The sequence below is a fragment of the Typopeltis vanoorti genome, chromosome 22 (genome assembly GCF_054136105.1).
Source record: "Typopeltis vanoorti isolate ZY-2024b chromosome 22, IOZ_Tvanoo_1.0, whole genome shotgun sequence".
Lineage (NCBI taxonomy): Eukaryota > Metazoa > Arthropoda > Arachnida > Uropygi > Thelyphonidae > Typopeltis > Typopeltis vanoorti.
Genome location: NC_143570.1, coordinates 9,181,355 through 9,196,595, shown reverse-complemented (window position 1 = coordinate 9,196,595; position 15,241 = coordinate 9,181,355). Strand labels below are relative to the sequence as shown.

At 35.8% G+C, this 15,241-nt stretch overlaps 1 protein-coding gene across 2 annotated transcripts in view; it reads right to left on the bottom strand.

Annotated features, from left to right (window-relative positions):
- LOC150094147 (uncharacterized) overlaps positions 1-15,241 on the bottom strand; it is a 387,756-nt gene that overhangs the window by 309,056 nt on the left and 63,459 nt on the right. Inside the window, exon 2 of one of the 2 annotated variants that reach the window (XM_090412301.1) lies at positions 1,714-1,845. The exons of the other annotated variant lie outside the window; for it this stretch is intronic. The gene's annotated coding sequence lies outside the window, so the exon portion shown is untranslated. The remainder of the gene's footprint in view (positions 1-1,713; positions 1,846-15,241) is intronic. 2 annotated transcript variants of the gene reach the window in all.

The window sequence follows — 15,241 nt, the reverse complement described above, 5'->3', positions numbered from 1 at the left end:
AACACAGATCCTCAAAAAAAAAAAAAAAAGGTTATGAACCGAAGACCATCAAAAAAATCCTGAACACACCTCCTACAATCATCTCACAAAAGCAAGATTTCAAGAACGCAATGACGCTTCCATACATCAAGAATGTTACACACAAAAAATGGCCAAATTACTAAACAAACATACCATCAAAGTGGCTTTTCTACCGTTGGAAAAAATTTCAAGATCCCTACGTCCCCCAAAACCTCCACATTATCCTTTAAAAAAACCAGGTGTATATAATATTCATTGTTCCTGTGGCATCTGCTATGTAGGCCAGACGAGAAGATCAGGAGAAATTCGCATGAACGAACACCAAAAAGACGTGCAAAAAAGAAGAGAACACAAATCAGGCTTAGCTTACCGTACAACTTCCACCGGCCATAATGTAGTCTGACAAAAAACAAACATGTCTTACATTGAAAAAAACTGTTTCATAAGGAAATTTAAAGACGCTACACACATGCTTAGAATTCCAACGCAATGCAACAAAAACCAGGGCCTTATTCTACACCAAGTGTGGTCAGCATTGATAAAAAATATACCCAAGTCAGACCTCGTACAACGTGAACGTGAACAACACAAAACACTATCCAGCATTGTTCAAACTTAGCATTGCACTAGATGCATAAAAATTCGGATATTCAATATAATGAACAGTTAGACAACTGCATAGAATAACTATTTTGCGTAATTTCTCATTTCGTATGTTTAAACTTTTAGTTTACCTTTGACCCCTGAAGATGTAAGTCATACGACTTACGAAACTTGTCGGGTTTGTTTTTTATTGTTATTTATCGTAATAAACATGTGGTCCAATTACCGGAATCTTTCTTATAACCCTACATGTTTAGCAAGTCGTCAGACTCACATCGTTATTAGGGGTATTAGCAAAAGTTGCACAGAAAAAAACTAAAAACAATTAATTACAAATATTGGATGTTATCAGAACTTCACAATTAATATAAATAAATAACCAGAATCTCTTCTTCCTTTTACTTATTAGGCCTAGTAGCTCGTTACGATTCGAAACCGGAAATACCACGGAATAGATCGGTCAATCCTCACGTCACGGAATTGAACCCGGGTCTCTCGACTAAATGGGCTTCGTTTATACTGACTGAGCTATGGATGTTCAAATAACCTGCATAAAAAAGTTTAAATTTATTACTGTATACGTGTTGGTACAACTAGTTGCTGCTGTCACGTTCTGTAACATCGAGGGTTCTATTCTAAGTCCTAGTTCAATTTTTTTTTAATGAAAGTCAACCAAACTTGGCATAAGATTAAGACTTGACTTTTGTTACATTGTATGGGAATCCGCAGCATTCCAGAGGCTTCCTTGAAGTTTCTTATAATTATAATCAATATAAGGAAGAATTTCCTTTAGAAGCTCACTGTGGGTGCTTATGGTCTAAAGTTACAAAACTCTAGACCAGATAAACGTTTCTGGTGAGAAATTTAGGTGTATCATTGTCTCTAAATGATACACCTAAATTCTTTCGGCTCAAACATATATTCCATTTATCCAAAGCAAACAGGATCTTCATGAAAACAGAATTGGCATTTTAACGTATATCAGAACACTACATTAGAGCTTTCAAAGCTAGATCGTATTTTCTATGTACATAGTGAATTAACTACGTTACTACCTGAAGACTTATGGGGTATTATTGACAGACTTACATACAACAAAGTCGCGGCTGTTTCCAATAAAAATAAATATAATTTGATTAAAAAATTTAACTTGCTTCCACAAGAAAAACATCTCGACTACTCAAAAATTGTCACTAATCTTTCTTCCGGTCTTCTCAGGCGCTGAAAAAAAAAAAAAAAAAAATCTAAATACCGAAAAATGCCGAAATTAAAGTTAACAAGCTCTTAAAGAATTACGACGAGATAAAAACAGTAATAGTTAAGGCAGACAAAGGAAATGCAACAGTGGTTATGAATACAGAGCACTTTGCAAGAAAAATTAGCATCCTATTAAAGATTCTAACGCCTACTTATCCCACATGACATATGCATAATAAAACTGATTTGATCAAAAAAAAGTTACCTACAGTATTTGACGGAGTATAAGACGCACTCCCTTTTTTGAACACATTTTTTTAGGAAAAAAACTTTATCGCTGAATATAATAATGAATTTACAGTTATTTCAAATATAAAGTAATAAGTAAGTCTACTTTCAACAAATACCTAATCGAACAAGGAAGGAGTACCCACCTTTTAATCTTCTTCGTCAAAACCCAGAAATTCATCTCCAGAGCTAAATGAAGAGACACTTGAAACCTCTTCTAAATTAGAATCTGAGTCCTCATACAACAAATTGTCCTCTGTACCACCCAGTGCATTACTAATGCCACGCTTCTTAAATGATTTAACCACTGTCTCAGCTTTCACAACATCCCATGAAGCTTTTTGAGTGGCTCATCCCATGACCCACTCACAAACTTGCAAAATGCCAGGCCTCTTCCTTCTTCCTGATGGCGTAACCTCAAAATCTGAAGACTACATCCAGCTGTTCCACTTCTCTTTCATAAATCCCTTAAATGATTTATTAATACAGAGACATCTAAAGGTTGAAGCTGACTAGTTAGACCTCCCGGAATTACAGCTAACTGAATTTTCAATTCCTTGAGTTTATTTTCAACATCTTCTGTTCTGTGAGAACGAAACTGATCCATACTAGCAGGGCAGGCTTCTTCAAAAGTCCGCCAAGACCAAATTTTATCTATCCATCCATCAAGCCTTTTGCGTGAACATGTACAAACACTCCTTTAAGCAGTTTTTCTTTGGGTAGAGTCTTCCTTTTAAAAATCAATAGTGGCGGCAATTTTATCCAAACAGCACAGCAGGATAAACAACCGTGTAATGAGTTTTTTCGTGCCCCAAAGTTTTAACAGTAACACTTTTTGCGCCCTTGGAATCGACAGTTTTCTTTGAGGCCACATCAAAAGTCAGCGGAACCTCATCCATGTTTCCTATTTGCGCAAGTTCCATTTTGCAGTTCCATTTCGTTCTTGCGTTAATGACGAATCGATGAAATTCAATAATTTTTTCTTCATATTCAGCTAGCGTCTTTTGTGATATTTTTGTTTTAGTCAGCATACATAGCTGGTTTCTCTTCATGAATCTTGAACTCCATGATGCTGATCCAGTAAAGTTGGCGATCCCTCTGTTAGTGGCTATCGCTTTCGCTTGATGAATAATCATTTTTGTAGACGCTGAAAAGGCCATTTTACAGTTCCATTTTGTAGGTTATGTTTACTATGAGTTGCTTTTTTTTAGATCCTCTTCCTGATTCCGCCAAGTTCTTATCATTTTTTTCAGTTGGGGGTAGCCCGAAATGCCTCTCTAGCCCTGTTTCTATCTTCTTTAGCATACGCAATCACACGTAGCTTGTATGCAGTATTGTAGCAATGCCGACGTTTTACAGCCATACTTTGCCAAGAAATTTAGAGAAAATTTAACGGCAAAAATTTATCACCGTTCACAACAACCGCATCCACTGAACTCTACGTAACTGGAATGCTCTTACACACAGGAAAGAAGCAAGAAAGAAATCGCGTAACTAGGAACAGAGAAAATTTCCAGAAATGAAAGTAATAAAAAACTGAGTATTGGCGTATAAGACGCACCTGTTTTTCAGACCTATTTTCAAAGAAACAAATTGCGTCTTATACGCCAGCAAATACGGTAATTGATCAAAAGAATTTTAAAAAATCTTTATCAACTAAACATCCATTAGTTCCAAGAATATATGGTGCACCAAAAATACACAAAATATATTCCGCTACGGCCAAATGTAAACGGCAGAGATTCCCCAACCTCAAACTTGGCATATCTGTCGAGTGTGGTAGCTGCGCACATAGGAAAGACATAATCATAGAAAAGATTTAATATGGAGCTTTCTGACATTCCAACAAGTTTAGATGTAGTCAGTCTTTTCACTAATGTACCTAGGGATGACACAAGTGGATCTGCTTGCAAACCTTTTCCCACCAGACAGAGAGACTGGACTATTCAAACACTATATGGACAACACATTTTTTCATGTCAGGACAAATATTGGGAACAAAAAGGGCTTGCCATAAGTTCCCCCTATCTCCAACCTTGGCCAACCTCTCAACTTCTCTATTGGAAAATTTCGAAACAAATGCTATTAAAAACCATTACAAGAAACCAAAAACTTGGTTACGTTACATTGATATTTTCGTTATTTGGTCAAGGAACAATGGATAATTAATTTCAAAGACCATCTGAATAGTTTGCATCCCAATATGAAATTCATTCTTGAACCGTTCATTGAAATCCTTGCAGAAATAAATGAGGAAGAAAAAGATTGTCATTTTCAGTATAGAGAAAACCTACTACAACTAGAAGTTTTTTTTACAGGCCACTTCACACCATCATCCATTACAAAAGACAGGCATCATTAAAACATTACGAGATAGAGCATACAAGATATTCAGTACGTCAATTAACAGGAATGAAGAACTACACTACCTGAGGCATAACCTCTCCCTCAATGGTTATAAACCCAAGAAGATCAACAAAATTCTTAATACACCTCCGAACAAGATTTTAAGAATGTAATCACGCTATCTTACATCAAGAATGTTACAAAGTGACCAAGTTGCTCCGTGAATACAACATTAAAGTGGATTTTTCACCATTGTATAAAATTTCCAGATTCTTACATCCACCTACAATCATCCCATGAAAAAACCAGTCGTTTATGAGATTCGTTGGTTCTTGTGACATTTGGTATGTAGGCCAGACAGGAAGGACAGGGATGATTCTCATATCTGAACATGTAAAAGACATCGGGGGGGGGGGGGGAAGCAGCATAAATCAGGTTTGGTATCCCATACACCTACCAAGGCAATCAAGTAGTTTGGTGACAAACAAAAATGCCTTACATTGATTATTTTACAACAAAGTTCAAGGAAGCCTCTGAAATGCTGCGCACCCCCACACAATGCAACTAAAATCAAATATTATCCCACGCCAAGTTTAGTCTACTTTCATTAAAAATCTTAACCGCCGCGGACCTGTGATACGACGCACAATACTAGAGAACGTGACAGCAGCAACTAGAATGGTTCCAACACGTATACAGTAATAAATTTAACATTTTTATTCGGGTTATTTATTTATACGAGGGTGGTCAAAACGTTTTCCGCCTCGACCATAGATAGCAACACTATCGGCAAGATTTTTTTTCTAAGTTGGTACATCTGTCATAAGCATCCATGTAAAATTGCAATTCATGCTATCAAGTAGTTTGTTTTATACAGCTGTCTGAAGCAAAAGTGTTGTCTGTATACCTTGAAATAGATAAAATTGAGTATCGTGCGGTTATAAAATTCTTTGTAAAAGAAGGTTTAACGCCAAAAGAAATTCATTTGAAGTTCATTCTTCCTTCTTCGTTTTCGACAATTAAGAAAGGGACTGCCGAGTTTAAAGGCCGTACAGCCTTGAAGATGATCCACGTGAAGGACGTCCAAAAAGTAACAACACCAGAAATCAATGATCAAGTGCATATGATATTGGATGACCGGCGAATCAAAGTGCGTGAAATTTCTGAGCCTATAGACATTTCAAAAGAACGTGTGTAATATATTTTGCATGAAGAATTGAAAATGAAAAAGCTTTGTGCAAGATGAGTGCTGCACTTGCTCACAGCAGATCAAAAACGAACTCGCAGAAAATCTCTGAACAGTGCTTGGAGCGTTTTTACAAGAATAAAACTGATTTGTGCGTCGATTTATTACTATGGATGAGACTTAGATTCACCGTTACACACCAGAATCCAAACAGCAGTCAAAAACAGTGGACAAAAGCCGGTAGTTGTTTAGCGCTAAAGAAGACAAAGTCGGTTCCATCAGCAGGAAAGGTCTTGGCATCGGTGTTTTGGGATGCTAAAGACATTTTGTTTATTAATTATCTTGAAAAGGGTAAAACAATAACCGGGAAATATTATTCCGATCTTTTAACCAGACTAGACGAAAAAATTCGTGAGAAAAGACCCGGTTTGCATACGAAAAAAATCATCTTTCGTCAGGACAATGCACCTGCCCACAAAAGTGTTTTGGCAATGGGAAAATTAAGGGATCTGCACTACGAATTGTTGGAACATCCACCCTATTCCCCAGATTTGGCTCCCTCTGATTTCTGTCTCTTCTCAAAACTAAAACTCTTCCTCGCTGGTCAGCGTTTTTCTTCGAATCAAGAGGTGATTGCAGCTGTAGAGGGGTATTTTGCAGATCTTACTGAGAACCATTACAGGGACGGGATAATGGCGCTGGAGCATTACTGATATAGATGTATTAGTCTTAAAGGAAATTATTAAGAAACTTGTAGGGTTATATTTTATTAAACTCGTCATTTATCTTAAAATATGTGGTCTACCGGAAGTTGTCTACAGAAATGCTAAACCACAGGAACTTACGGATTATGTAAATGATACAGCCAGCCATTGGGTCATTTTACTTGCACTGCAGTGTAGCAATTTGACTCCATAAATTTCAATCATGAGTCATTTCAATGTTTTTTTTTTTTTTTTTTTACGAAACGCACCAGTTTATAATCCTCTACGAAAATTTCCTGGATATTTAAGACGAATAAAGAAAAGAAATATTGGATGGTCTTACGGAAATAAAAGATCAGCATACAGAGTATTAGGATATAGACGATTGCAACCTTAACCTAATTAACATTCAAAAACTGAATGTTAATTAGATGAAGGCTAGTTTGGATAGCGAAATGGGGGGAAAACTAAAGAAGCAATACTAGACTATAACAATAATAATATACAGGTTAAGACATTGTATGATATATAAATGCATATATAAATCTACATACCCTATCTTTACATATTTGGAAAAGGCATTCGATAATGTACGATACAACAATTTTTGAAATAATGAAAGAAAGTGGAATCGACTGAAGATATAACAAGACAATCAGAAAATTCAGAAAAAAAAATAAGAATGCACGAAAATAAAGCAAGTACAAAAATAAACAAAGGTGTAAGACAAGGATGTGCACTGTCATCCTTACTTTTCAATTTTTATACAGAGAATGCATTGAAAGAAGAAGATAGAATGAAAAGAGTAAATATATGTAGGTGGAGTGCAGATACAGTATAGCCGAGAATAAGCGTGATTTAAATATACGCAGAATGGAAGATGTTTTACTTGAATATGGACTCAATATAAATGAAGCAAAAACGAAAACAATGATAACAGGAAAGAATAAAATAAGAGAAAACAGAGATCAAATATAAGAATATCTGAGCAAGTAAAATTTCAATATACTTTATTCAGGAAAATGGAAGCAACAAACCAGTTTACTTAAATTGGAGCGAGAAATGAAGAAGCCTTAAGTGAAATAAAACAGAGCCGTGTATTTGAAAAGACAATCACAGGGAGGTAGATGAAATTCCTTGGACATGTATATAGAGAAATAACAATCCATCTGTTATTGATTGTAATTAGAAAGGAAGATTGGACAAAATGACAACGCAAATATAGGTTACTCGAGGATGCACTTTGATTAACTGGAAAAAGCTGAAAACTGAGGACCCAAAAACTCAACATAAGAAGTATCCCTTAGAATAAAGATCACTACGATAATTTCCTTGCTTGTTAAGAAAAATAAGCAAGGAAGCTATGGAACTTTTTTTTTCCTGTTTAACAGTGTGATTTTGTAATAAGTTCAAAAAAAAAAAAAATTCGACATTTTTTGGTGTCGGCATGTTATTCACGATTGAAGAAAGTTGGTGCTAATTTTGAAATTGAAAGTAAATTATACTCAACAAGAAATTATGTTATTATTTTCATCCTTATTTCACTCTAGCGTAAGCAAACAAAAGTTTGCAAGTGAACTATCTTCACGACTAAGTTACATTGTATACAGACATCACATCAACTTGCCTTAGTATTCCATAACGCAAAAGCACCTCCTTCTTAGGGCATGTATAACACGTGCAGTATGGGAAGGATCACCACCCGACCTGAAAAAAGGTATAGGAGCTTCTCAAAAAAAACTAAGTGATCTAAAACAATCACTCTAAAACTCACCATTAGCCTCGTTCACTTTTGGATAGTCAATGCTAAGTCAATCAGAAAATACAGTGCCTAACTCTAGAAGCAGACAAAAATCCACGCGTGCCAAATCTCAGTTTTGTTCTCTCCACGACAGGCAAAAGCTCACTCCGAACATCAGCTCTTAGCCAGTGGACAGCAGGAACCTACTCTACTTTCAAGAAAGCGTCTTCCGTGCACACTCGGAGAGAAAGTGAAATGTACGATGGCAAAATGATGTCGCTGTACCCAGAAATCTTGCAAGAACTATCTGTAACGCGGTGTACTGTAATAATATGGTGATATATCACTTTGCTGCTTTGGAAATATGACTTCTTCCACTAGGTTATCTCGTAGGTCTAGCCCCTACTAGTGGGTCCCTACGAGTTTAGCTCTTACCACTGACGCCTACCTCCTAAAGAGACCTTATAGATTGAACCGCTCTGGGCAGTGACCCTTGCCAAAATGTCATGAGTTATAGGAAGGATCACGGCACGCCCGAGAAAGGGGGTGCCGTGTATTATGGAGATACAAGAACTTGATTTGAAATCAACTGCTGCTATATATGCAGGTAACTTAGTCCTGAAGGTATTTCCCGTGCGAACTTTTGTTTGCTCAAACTTGGATAAATAAAAGGATGAAAACAATAATATCTTGTCTAGTATAATTTAATTTCACTGTCAAAAAAATTTGTCACAGATATCACAGATAAGGAACAGGAGGATTATTTGTGGAGGGCCTCATTATCCCCTCCACAAATAATCTCCCTGTTCCTTATAGCATTAACAGAAGAGAAAATGACTATAATAAATCAACTGATAGTTTACTATTATTCCGATATGAGTACCATTTTCTTATTTCGTACACATGCAGCACTACTTTAAAGTTTACTCAAACTTTTATTCCTCATCTTTCCTTATATCTTTAGCTCAAGATCAACATTAAGGGGATACTGCTTTATACCGATTTCCAAAAAAAACTTCAACGTTAAATAATTCAACTGCTCTTTTCGTTTACTTAGACTAAGCGACTATCTTTTGTTTAAATTAAACAACGTAAGGTTGAATCATTTTATAGCCAGGCCTAAGTATTTGAGCTCTCTATTTGTCATAGTTTCCTTACCTATAACGTGGTTCGGAGTTTCTATCCATTACACTACGGCAGTGGCGTAACTAGGGGAGTGCCGCAATTTTCACGTTTTTTTTTTTATTTTTCGACGATTCTTCTATTTATGTTAACTTAGTAATTTTATTACTTAATTAGTTTTCAACAACTATACTTACAACTAAAATAAACATAGTGTTTTAATTTCTTTCCCTACGTCGTTTTGACTTTTTGTAATATTTTTGGTGTGTATTGAGAGGGGCGGCAAAAGCCCTAGCTACGCCACTGCACTACAGTTCTCTTGTGTAATGAGAGAACGCTGGCCATACTAATATCGCAGTCAACGTGGAAAATTGCTGCAAACACGGTATCACAATTAAATCCACTAAAATTTCTATAAAATAATCCTTAAGATTTCAGTAATGTGAGGTGTCAAAGAAAAAAGGGGAAACTAATAAGATGCAAACTAGTTAAAATATATATATACTAGTAGCCAAAATTGTGGAAACCTTGTGGAAAAAGTGTAGTTTTCAGGTTTTCATTTATGTAATATTTATGTAATATCATAAAATTATATATCAATGGAAAGATAATTTAATCAAAAATGTAATGCAACAAAGTTTGTTCAATTATCTGTATTCTATGAAAAGTTATAGCCAAATAACCAGAAAAAATAAGCATAACTTGCTTAGGTTGATGCGGAGTAGTTTTCCTTTATTTTAATGTAGCCAATGAGCATGAGTGTTTAGAGAGCCAATCAGGTGTCATCGTTTTGGCAATGAGCCAGTAAGGTCACAGTAGGATTCAGCTATTGATGTCATGTATTGGAGCTGAGAGGAGGACATTTGTCAGTGTGTTATGTGATTGCTATCAAGTTGGTTTTTTTTTTTTTTTTTTTGTGTGTTCTTTCACTTAGTGAGCTTGTAAAACGTAATAAAATTAAAGAAATGGCGCAAAGAGTTGAGTGGTCAACCAGAAAGCGATGTAGAATATACTATTAAGTGAACAAGGCTACAGTTATGAAGAAAAATTGGTGGAAACTTAACCAAAGGTGCATTTCTAAATTTCTGAAGAAGTATAAGGAGACTCAATTACTGCAAAACCAGATTAGTAAAGGCAGGGAAAGGTGTACACAACAGCAAGTGATGATAGAAGAATTGAGAGACTGTGCCTACGTGGCAGAAGAAAATCATCTGGGTGTATACAAGATGAAATGGCGCAATACAATGTGAAGTTGAGTGCAAGGACTGTTCGGCGCAGACTGCAGGAATTTGGTCTAAATGCTAGAACTCCATGAAAAAAGCAATTTTTATCTCTCAAACAAAGGTTGAAAAGATTATACTGGGCTAAAACCCATGTTAACTGGACAGCGGAACAATGGGACAGTGTTTTATTTGGAGTGATGAGACCAAAATCTCCCTGTTTGGTAGTAATGGTATAAAATACGTAAGGAGAAGATTTGCATCCTGATTGCATTACACCTACCGTGAAACACCCACTTAGTGTTATGATCTGAGGTTGTATGACATCAAAAGGTGTGGGCAGAATTTGCGTGATTCATGGGAATATAAATGCCCAAAAATACATAAATGAAATACTTGAGCCCAAACTGAAGCCTTTCGCACGTGATCTTTTCCAAGATAATGAAGCATTTATATTTCAACAGAATTCAGCTCCACGTCATGTTGCTGCTGTGTGCAAAAAGTGGTTTCAAGATAATCATATTCCACTGCTGGAATGGCCTGGGAATAGCCCAGACCTTAATCCAATCGAAAATCTATGGAGCCGATTAAAGAAACTTTTTAGTCAGAAGCAACCCACCAATAAAACCAAATTAACAGGAGCAATAATTCAATCTTGGTTTCACATTATAACAGCTGCAGAACTAAAAAAAACTTGGTTCACTCCATAGGAAGGCGTTGTAAGGCCGTAATTAACGCTAAAGGTTACCCAACTAATTATTAACTCACATTGTGAGAATTTTTGTATATCTAATTTTTTCTATGTGTTTCACTTTTCTTCTTTATAACTGCCGTTCTAATAAAAAATCCTTCATAAAAGTTATTGCATTACATTATTGATTAAATTATCTTTCCACTGATATAATTTTATGGTATTACTCAAAAAAAAAAAAAAAGTGGTGTTATGAGCATCAAACCTCAGAAATACACATTTTCCAAAAGGTTTCCACAATTTGGGCCACTAGTGTATATATACAGGGTGGTTCAAAATTATACGTACAAACTTTGAGGTGTGGTAGAGAATATCAAAATCGACCATATTCATATAGGAAAGCATGACCGGAAAAGCCACCGGAAGATACTGACAGGAACACAAAGATACAGAAATAACACAAGACAGTAAGTAGTGTAAAAAACTTTATTAGGCGTAACTGAACAGTACAATAGTAGTTGGATACATAATATGGTAAACGAGGTGCATGTCTGCCATCCCAGCGTTCGTAAAACGACGCATGTTCTTCGTACGACGTCGAAAGCTTGAATGAAGAAGTCCCAATTGCTCACCTGGAGTGCTGGCGAACAGCGCCACATCACTTTCGGGTGGCGTTTCTGGTCATGCTTTCCTATGTGAATATGGTTGATTTTGATGTTCTCTACCTCCCCTCAAAGTTTGTACGTGGAATTTTGAACCACCCTGTATATAGCATGATCCCGAGAAGCGCTAAACTAAACTCGCAATATGGGGATTCAAGTTGAAACTACGTTTTTAATTTAGTTCCGAAAGATTACTTTCCCTTTTTTCTCAATTTTTTCATTTTCTTTTTATTAATCTGTCAATTTTTTATTAGTCTTTCAATATTCTAAATTCTCTAAATATATATATATATATATATATATATATATGTTTTATAAATTAGAGCTGCTTTAACTTATAATTCTGTGTCTGCAGCTATACTTAACATCCGCAGTATAAATATTTTCCCAAGAAAGAATTGATCTGATGTCCCATATAACACAAGTGGACCTATAAGATAAAGGATGTAACAGGAAAACAACCATGTTACTTTGAAGCTTAAATTGCTGAGGAGTTGATTCGTTAGAAAGAAAAAAAATGTTCAAAATACACAGGCCTTGACATAAAATCGTTTTAAGTATCTAAGCTACAAGTCCTACCAGTATGGAAATAAAGGTAATTTAATATGTGAAATGCTATTCCTAAAACAAAATAAGAATTCATAAAAATATTTTAGAATTCCGAGACATATGCTCTGCTATTAAAATGCTGCTTGCCTATTTAGTATTAGTTTCCTTCTCTTCTTGCCTTTAGAGTTGTAACAATAAAAATTATTTTTCAAAAATGTTTCAACCGTAATACAGTTAATTTAAATTACAACAAAATTACATCGTCTTCGTTTGCTATGGCTCAACGAGATATAGATACACTTGGGGAAATTCTATCCATTATGCACTAAACAAAAACCAACGCTATGGATTTCTGTGAAAAACAAATAAAAAATTAGGTGATTCTTGGTTGACGTGACCTACAATTCAACTGACGTTTTTCGCGCGAATGCACACGCAACCTCTCCGATTTCAGATTAAGACAAGGAGTTATAATAAGTACTATGCGAATATAATGGAGTTTCAAGAAGAGCTTATGTCAAACTTACGATCAGTGAGCCGGATGCATTCCGCTAAGTATTTTAGTCCGACTCACGAAAATATATTAAGACATTGGCTTAAAACATCTTTATAAAGCTAAACCATCAGCTACACACACACACACACACACAGCATTTCAAAGCGAATACTGTGTGGATGACTGGGAAAAAAGAAATTTGCGAAAAGTAGTTTTCTTTGAAAGCTTCAATTATACGTCAATTCGAGATATTCCCACGAAAGGGATGTCAGATTGTTCGTGGATCTGTTGATAGCCGTCATAGAAAAGTGCAATGCTCCCTTAAAACATGAATTCCTGCTGTCAGCTATGACATATCTGACAGCAAGCTTCCGGGACTGTGAAGAAAGCTGCTCCTATTCTATACTTTTCATTGGGTTGAAGATTTTCCCGATATAGGGGACCACGCCACCACGAGAATAAGCATTATTTGCATCGATATATATTTCCAAGCAAGCTTTTTCTCATACGAAAATGAAACATGTAAAACTAGAAAGAAAAAATTATCAGATTACGTGGGTTCGGCCTCCAAATATCCCATCCCAGTGATTTTTGCCCCACAAACAGTATTAAGTGGATATTATAAATCAAATCAAAAATATGTTCTTATAAATTCAAGATACCAAGAAATTATATACTTGGTTTAATTCATTATCCAAGTGTAAGCAAACAAAGTTTGCGCCTGAAGTATCTTTCAGGACTGGGGCAACTCGTGGCAAACCTTGGTATCTCACCTCCGGGTGTGGCTCCCACTGATGAGACCTCAATAAATGTCGAAACCGGTCTGGATAGTGACCCTTCCCATAATGCATAGCATTATACATGTCCGCAAGATGTGCTTTGTATTATGGGATACTAAAGGCAAGTGATGTGAAGTCATACCCCCTTTGCCACGAGTTGCCCCAGTCCTGAAAGATACTTGAGGCGCAAACTTTGTTTGCTTACATTTGGATAAAGGATTAAGCCAAGTATATAATTTCTTGGTATCTTTAATTTATAATATAACCAAGCGAAAAACTTTCAACAAAAATGTCTGTTTTTATTTTATTTTATTTTATTTTATTTTTAAATATTTGTGTGCGTTGTATTGACGATTTTCTTCAGATATACTTCCAATCCCGATTTTGGATGTAGGCGACATGGTCACCGAACGCATTTTTTTTACTTGAAATCTTTTTCGTCATACCAGCGAAAAGAATAAATATCACGGATGTACGGGTATTATCGATTCCAATTTAAATGAACGTTGGATTTCATCGTGTATTTTAAAATAAATTCTCTTAACGCCTTTCATTCAACCAAAGGGAGTAGGCGGAGCTCATTCTGTCCTAACTTTCTGAAGCCAAATGGGAACCAACCGAAAAAAAGGCGTAGAAAAAGTTCGTTTTAGTCAGCAACTGGAATCGAACCTATAACAGTCTCTGGCAGCGTAACACTATGGAAAAAAAATGCCACTGCCCGAATGGCTACGCACAAGAGCACTGTAAAGTTTAGTGATAAATAATACTGAAAGAACAGCAATATTATATGTTCCGACAGAGAAAAGGTGAAGCTAACACTACTTTGCATTACTGTGAAATGGGCATAAAAGTTGCTTCTCTGCTTAGAATCGTGTACAAAAGTCACGAAAAAATATAATAATAAAACAAATCAAGCCTGGATTTCCGCATAAGGGTCCAAGATCCCAAATTTAAAGAAATTTCTTATACCTCATGATTATAACGAATGCTAACAAAATACAACATACTTGTATAACCAACTGACATCATACACGTGAGTATCTCAGTCGATAACAAAAACGCGATAAGTTGGAAATAATTGGATTTGGATCCCGTCGAGGATGCGAGATGTTTTTCAAACTGAAGGTAAGTTAGTCTCATACGGAAATAGTCAAATTTTTTTGCTCCGAGAAACGAGTTTTTCTTAACGCCAAATCGGTTCGCTATGAGAAAGCATACTTAAGCATAAAACATACAATATGCACGTGAGGTACGTAAGGTCAAACTTTAATATTTAATACAAAACACATATTTCGTAATGAGCATCTCATCACATTGCCAGAGGGAAAAAACAAATGGACCCTTACGGTCGATTTGTTTTTTTCGAGATTTGTTTTATCAGCAAGAATGATGATAACTGTTACAAAGGGCAGTTTTGTTTTGTTTTTCTGATATTGGCAGTATGATACTATTTTAGTAAACCATTAACGATTTAAAAATAACCAATGGGGAGGTAAACTCGCTAGGAACATATCCACGTAAAACAGTACACATAAACGTATGTACTTAATCAATAGATTACTAATCATTGGCATTTCAAAGTTCCCATGTCCCCGAAATTTTAAATTTGTAAGAGGTCGCTGCGATTCGGATTTAG